Here is a 6,693-nt window from a genome sequence, read left to right on the forward strand (position 1 = left end):
AGAATACTTGAACTGCAGTTTAAGTAAACTGTGTGAAGTTGGGTGCAAAAGCATTTTAGAGTGTTCATTCTTAAAAAAGAGCAAAAAGTCTGCATCACAGCATTGGACTGATTTGCTTGTACGTTCATATGCATTTTGATGTATTGTAAATGAACATTTAAATAATTATTACTCATGGATTCCGTCAAAATGTGGATCTTCCATTTAAATCTTGAGTCTGATTCCTTCTGCTTCAAGAATTGCTATGAATAGGTATTTCTCAAGTCATCTCATGATCTTTGCATCATTAATCGTTAAAAATAAAAGGGCTAAATCAGTGTTCTCATTAGGATTTTAATATCTGCCTGCGCTGCCACAAGGTTATTCAGTATCTTGCCTGTCTGTAGTGAATACTGAGACTTAAGAACTAGAAGGTAAAAATATTTTACCCCAAAACCTTTTTTTGAGTACTCAACATATAAAAAAGCAGCATAACAAGTAATTGGTGTCAAAACTTATTCTTGAACTTAAAGGTAATTTTTCTTCACTGCTAAACATCAGTCCAGTCTTGTTAGACCACTTGAATAAGAGAGGTATTTTAAGACAAAATTTGTTAACTACAGTTAACAGTCAAGTTAGTGAATTCAGATGACTATTCTCTCAGTCTGAAGAGATCACTGCAGATGTTTTTCTAATACTTGCATTCAGGTTTTATAAAGCAGAGGATATGCTGCAGAAAGAAACTGCAACTTACAATATTGGCAGTGTTTTCCAGTAAGGACAAGCAGAATTTATCATGTGTCTGCTAAACTACCTCGCCAAATAAACATACTTAATTTTGCTGTTCAGGGTGTCATTCATCATCTTAATGATGGGGGAATTGAATTCTATAGATTGACATTTTTCGCTAAGAATTTTAATTCAGGGGGCATTTTCATTCAACTGGTATTCTTTCATTGAGAACCATACCTAGCAGTCATACCAACTGCAACAAGAATTTAAACTGACAGTTATTTTTTCTGCTTCCTTTTTACATTTTTTGAAATAACATTAAAACCAGATGAAACTAAAGATTTACCTGTAAAGTCAGTCACTTTTTCCCTGTTCCAGTTCAAGCAGTAAATGCATGCTCTCTAAATTTATTTGTCAGAAAAAGCAGAGATAGGACTTAGAACTGTTTCCCAAGACATTGTGCTACAAATCTATGCTAATATAATGGCAAGAGTGACAATTAAAGCTGGCAAGGTTTTTTGTTTTTTGTTTTTTTTTTTTTGTTTTTTTTTTTGTTTTGTTTTGTTTTTGATAAAAATTTGTTTATTAGATTGGCTGTATCCTTTCCCTTCTATAGTTTCAAACGTTTGTGTTGCTTTTTCCTATTTAAATTCTTTTATCTTCCCTTCCTGAGATATCTGAAAGCTTCCACAAGCACAAGCGACACAAACCTCAGCACAGTTCTGTCACTGTAGTTCTGTTCACAGAAAGTATTAAAGTATAAGTTAAGGTCAGAGCAATGATGAGAACCCAAGTTCTTTTACTTTTCTTGCAAAGCTTTAATCTCTTGATATTCTTGAGTTTATAGTTTTGCTAATTACTTACTAACTATTAAAAAGGAAGAAATGATTGATACTATTGGAGCTTTCTTTTCCTTTCTATGTTCCATTTCTTTCTCTTCTATTATGGTTATTAATGTCTTTATCCTTTCATTTGCCAAGTCTCGACACCTTGTTATCCAATTTTCTTCTTTTTCCAAAATCTACCCTAATCACTAAACAGAGGAAAATGCTGCTGAATTTTTCTCCATAGCAGATTGAAAAATCATTCCTTTCCAGTCTTCTTCATAACAAGTGTTGCTTTTTGTGATGTAGTTTTCTCTTTGTTTTTGTAGCCTAAAATACAGGTCTTGCTCAGGTGTCACTCCCTCATCACTTCCAAAGCCCTTCAAAATACCAGCTCAAACTGTCCGTTTTATCTTAATCATCTGTCACTTTTAAATCTCTTCATTGACTCTTGTATTTGGGGTCTATTATGATTCTATGTAACTATGTAGCTGAATCTTTTTCTTAAATTTTTGGTCACCCCCTGTTCTTTCTTCATTGCTCTGTTAGGTGTCATGCCCCACTCTGGACACCATACTGTAATTCATATTCCTGCATTTCTTTGGAAAACACTCATTTGCTGTTACCGTCTTCCTGCAAAATCACTCCTTAGGATAATTTATTTCTCTAGCCTTCACTGGTAAGAACTTTTCCCCACCTGTCCCTTAAATTATTTTCAGTTTGATGATGACTGTGGACTTACCTGTTTTTCATTCATGCTATAATACGTGAGGAAACCTATTCATCTGTTGTCCTATATGTTCCTCAGCAGGAGTCAGCTCAGGGCTGCAGATAGCAAACACCTCATGCAATATACTGTAAAGATTATTTTGCAAAGTGCTGCACAGTCCCATGCTATTTTCTGTACAGCTTCCAAGAAAAATAAAAAGATGACAAGGAAGTTATGGGTACACAGTTGAAGTTTCAAGGTTTTAATGAAATTGGTGTTTGAAAGTTCCAGGATGAGAATGTCATGAAAATACTGTCTGCACAGTAGTCATCATAGTAACATCTCTTGAGCTGCTATTTGTGTGACTCCAAATATGAAAATGCATACCAGTCTCAAAAAATGATGTGCATTATCAGTAGATGGCTCTTCTTAAGACTTTCAGTCAAATAAATCCCAGAATGAATTCACTTAATTTGTAATAATATGGTTCTGGTCATGAATGATGGATGAAACAATGACTAAATTAATGCTGACCTGCTGCTGGAAATGACAGTAGAAGTCAGATTCATCATATACAATGATGAAACTTAGAGGACTGCATATATTGGAGAGTCAGTAGATGTATTTTAATATCATTTAATGAGTGAAGGAGTTTTATGTATTGTTTTATACTTACATGTATAGCACAAGTTAAATACCCGTGTTAAAGTTTAGGCTGCTCACAAGTCTTTGCAATAAACAAAAGGTATTACAGCTACTAGTAAATTTTTGAACCTCCACTAAGAAAAACTATGTTGAATTGTTAGCAAAGAAAGGAGACCAATTTATTAGTGCCGGCCATCCTGGAGGTTTTAAGTCACTCTTCACAGTATAAAAAAGACCTAAGAAAACAAGTCTGACGACCAAAAAGTCATAAATAAACATTCTAAAGCTACTTCTAATAATCAGTTATTAGAAGGATTCATGGGAATAAGAAATTTAGATATAGCCAATTGAAGAAAACACAAACAAATTGAACTGAAAGGGGAATAATAAATAAAAGGGAAAGCTTGAATTTAACTGGAGAACATGTCATAAATGATTGATAAAAAAAAGGGATGAGAGGTTTCAAGCAATCTTGCCAATGCAGGATGATACCTCTTACTGTTGCACAACTAAAGTTGTTGTATTTGTAAATTGGTAAGGGTTCTGCATGTTGTCAACAAGGATTTAAATAAACCAACCATACATTAAATACAGTATTTTGTGAAAAATTACATTTTATATATTTCATACATTTGTTTTACATAAATAAATGCATTTTAGTAATTTTACAGTTTTATGTCAAGTTTAGCAATGCAAATGGATTGTGTTATTTGTGATTTATCTAGTATGGAGCAGGGGAATCCTGATCTGGCTGAAACTTGGTGTCGACAAAGTGGGGAGATACCCCAATGCTGCAGAGAGGAGGACGGTGTTTTTACTTCTAAGTTTTTGTGAGGAGTATCAGCCAGTTGTGTATATCAGGTCCAGGATGGTGTTCTATGTGCTGCTTCCTGAAAATTAATGAAATATTTATTTAGCTGAGGTGTTTTGGTTTGTCTAGTAGTTAATCACTTGTTCTTTGGCTGTACACAGATCACTACTTGTTTGGTCAGAGTTGCCAAGTTGTCTCTGCACAGTTTTGCCACTCAGGCACTTTCTTAACTATTTTTACATTTTTCACAGAATCATTGAATGGTTTGGGTTGGGAGGGACCTGAAGTTCTAAACCCCTTGCCATGGGCAGGGACACCTTCCACTAGAAGAGGCTTCTCAAAGTCCCATCCAACCTGGCCTTGAACAGTTTCAGGGATGGAGCAGCCACAACTTCTCTGGGCAACCTGTGCCAGGGCCTCACCACCCTCTCAGTAAAGAACTTCTTCCTAATGTCTAATCTAAATATACCTTCTTTCAGTTTAAATGCATTCCCCCTTGTCCTGTCCCTCCATGCCCTTGTAAGAAGTCCCTCTCCAACTTTCTTGTAGACCCCTTTTAGTTAATGGAAACTGCTCTAAGGTCTCCTGGAGCCTTCTCTTCGAAGTCCCTCTCCAACTTTCTTGTAGACCCCTTTTAGTTAATGGAAACTGCTCTAAGGTCTCCTGGAGCCTTCTCTTCTCCAGGCTGAACAAGCCCAACTCTCTCAGCCTGTCTTCACAGGAGAAGTGTTCCAGCTCTCTCATCAACTTTGTGGCCTCCTCTGGACTTGCTTCAACAGGTCCACGTCCCTCTTGTGCTGGGGGCACAAGAGCTTAGTGCAGTACTCCAGGTGGGGTCTCATGGAGGGGGGGACAGGACACTCCTTTTGATGCAGCCCAGGATATGGTTGGTCAGATTTTCTTGGTCTGTAAATCAGTGCATGTTGCTACAGAAGTGGAATTCTGCCAAAGGCTATCAGCAGAGATACATACTGTACTGCTTTCATTTTCCATATAGCATCAAGTCACGTATTTATAAAGTAGTATTTAAACAAACAAACAAATCAAAGCCACTCTGTCCCTCAAGCGCCCCCCCACCCCCCCTCCCTCCAAAAAAAATAACACCTAGTTATCTCCTAATTTGGGGCTAAAACCACAGAAGTGTTATCCATAAGGAATATTTGAACCTTCTTCAGTATGACAATATGACAGTATTGCTTATGGATGCGTTAGTTTTGTTTCAGCTGAAGTCATCTTTCCTGTGCAGTTTTGAAAACAGCTTCTCTCTCCACATTTTGGTGCAGTGCCTGCTTTAAGTTTGCTTTAATCTCTTCAAGAGATTAAAGTTGTATTTCAGTAAGTTCTTACTGACAGTACAGAACTGTTAAAGCAGCCAGGGAGCCAAATTGCAGGACTACCTTAGTAACTTTATGTCACAGAGAGCTAGAAGTGGCCAGAAATTTAGTTTGATCACTCTTTTTCTCTTATCAAAAATAGTGCTGCTGTTGCAAGTGGTTTCAGATTGCTTAATTAACTGATTTCAAGGAGAAACACTAAGTGAAGTTTTACAAACAAATTACCAAGAATGTCCTGAAAATGCAGTTACATTTCACATACTTTTATTAGACTAACTCAACGAAATTAGCAGAATAGCTTTCTGACTACAAGACTCACTTCTTCTAGTCAATACCATGGTAAATAGAGGGGATGTCCTGATAAAAAGAGGCAGGTGCTCTCCAGAGGTTGACTCAGACAGATGCAGTTCCTCAGGCATGCGCTTGCTATATACAATGTATGATTCCGTTTCAGTTTTTCATTATAGTTGTTCTTTTGGGGTGAGTGGGTCAGGAATTTCAATCCTTTGGTTTGGATTAGGTTCAGGTCAGTGAAAACTTTAAGTGACCTGACCCAGCGATGAACCAAAGATAGTCCCAGAAGTTTCCCTTGAGAAGGAAACTGGAGTCCTGATGATGTTTATCAACTGGTGACACAGTATGGCTTTCTAGATAACATATGACGTTGCGGGGTGCTCATGATCACAACCCCTCATTTGGATAGAAAAATAAATGGACCTTTTACTGAATTTGATAAAGTTTCTAGTCACATTGTCATTTGCTTTTAGTTCACCTTAACGGGTCTGGGAATCTGTAATTTTTACAATGTGTTCCAAGGCTTTTATCTCTGCTTGATCTATTTTTAAATGTTTTTTATTTTCACAGCTAATTTGCAGATTCTCAGAGTATAAACTTTCCATCCAGGACCACAATACCATATGGCTTTATGGTTTCATTGATTAGTTTCACCTTATTACTTTTAATTTATTAGGAAAAAAAGGAAAGTTCCTATATGCCATAGGTCATATAATTAGGATCAAACCAGTAAGGATAAGAGCTGCTGCCGCAGAAAAACTGAGCCAATGATGATGTGCGCATATATGGTGCGCACTATCATGTGGTCTGGCTTAGCCAGAACAAAACTAGCTTCTTCACTTCTTGCTCCCTGTTTTTTTTTTTTCTGTGTACCTTGATCCACACCTGGGCACTAAGGTTATCTTCAAGAATGTCCTGAAATATTCCACAGATACTATGACATAGAAAGATGAGTGAGGAGCTATTAAAAACGCAGGTAATATTATTCTATTACATGCATATTATCTAGACATCAAGAGATTTCATACCTGTAAAGCTTCTCCTTGCCGAAGAGATTTTTGTACCTGGAAGGCTGAGTAATCTTCGTCCTCATGATAACTTTGACCATCACTATCAAAATTATTATGATAAAGTGAAAATGCACCAAAATGCTTAACCATTCATTTTTCCCCAGTTGATCCCCAATCCTTGTTTCTTAATTTCGTATTAATGACAGCTACAGTGTGTCTGGCAGCATATGTTGCTGTATGATTTGGGGTTTTTTTTGGTTGTGATGATTGGTTGTTTGTTTTTTTTGGTTGGGTTTTTTTTTAGGACAGCTATTTGTTTGCAGCTGTTTAGTGTAGCCAGTTAAATTGGTTTACT

This window comes from Nestor notabilis, unplaced genomic scaffold (genome assembly GCF_000696875.1).
Source record: "Nestor notabilis isolate BGI_N333 unplaced genomic scaffold, ASM69687v1 scaffold9808, whole genome shotgun sequence".
Classification (NCBI taxonomy): Eukaryota; Metazoa; Chordata; class Aves; order Psittaciformes; family Psittacidae; genus Nestor; species Nestor notabilis.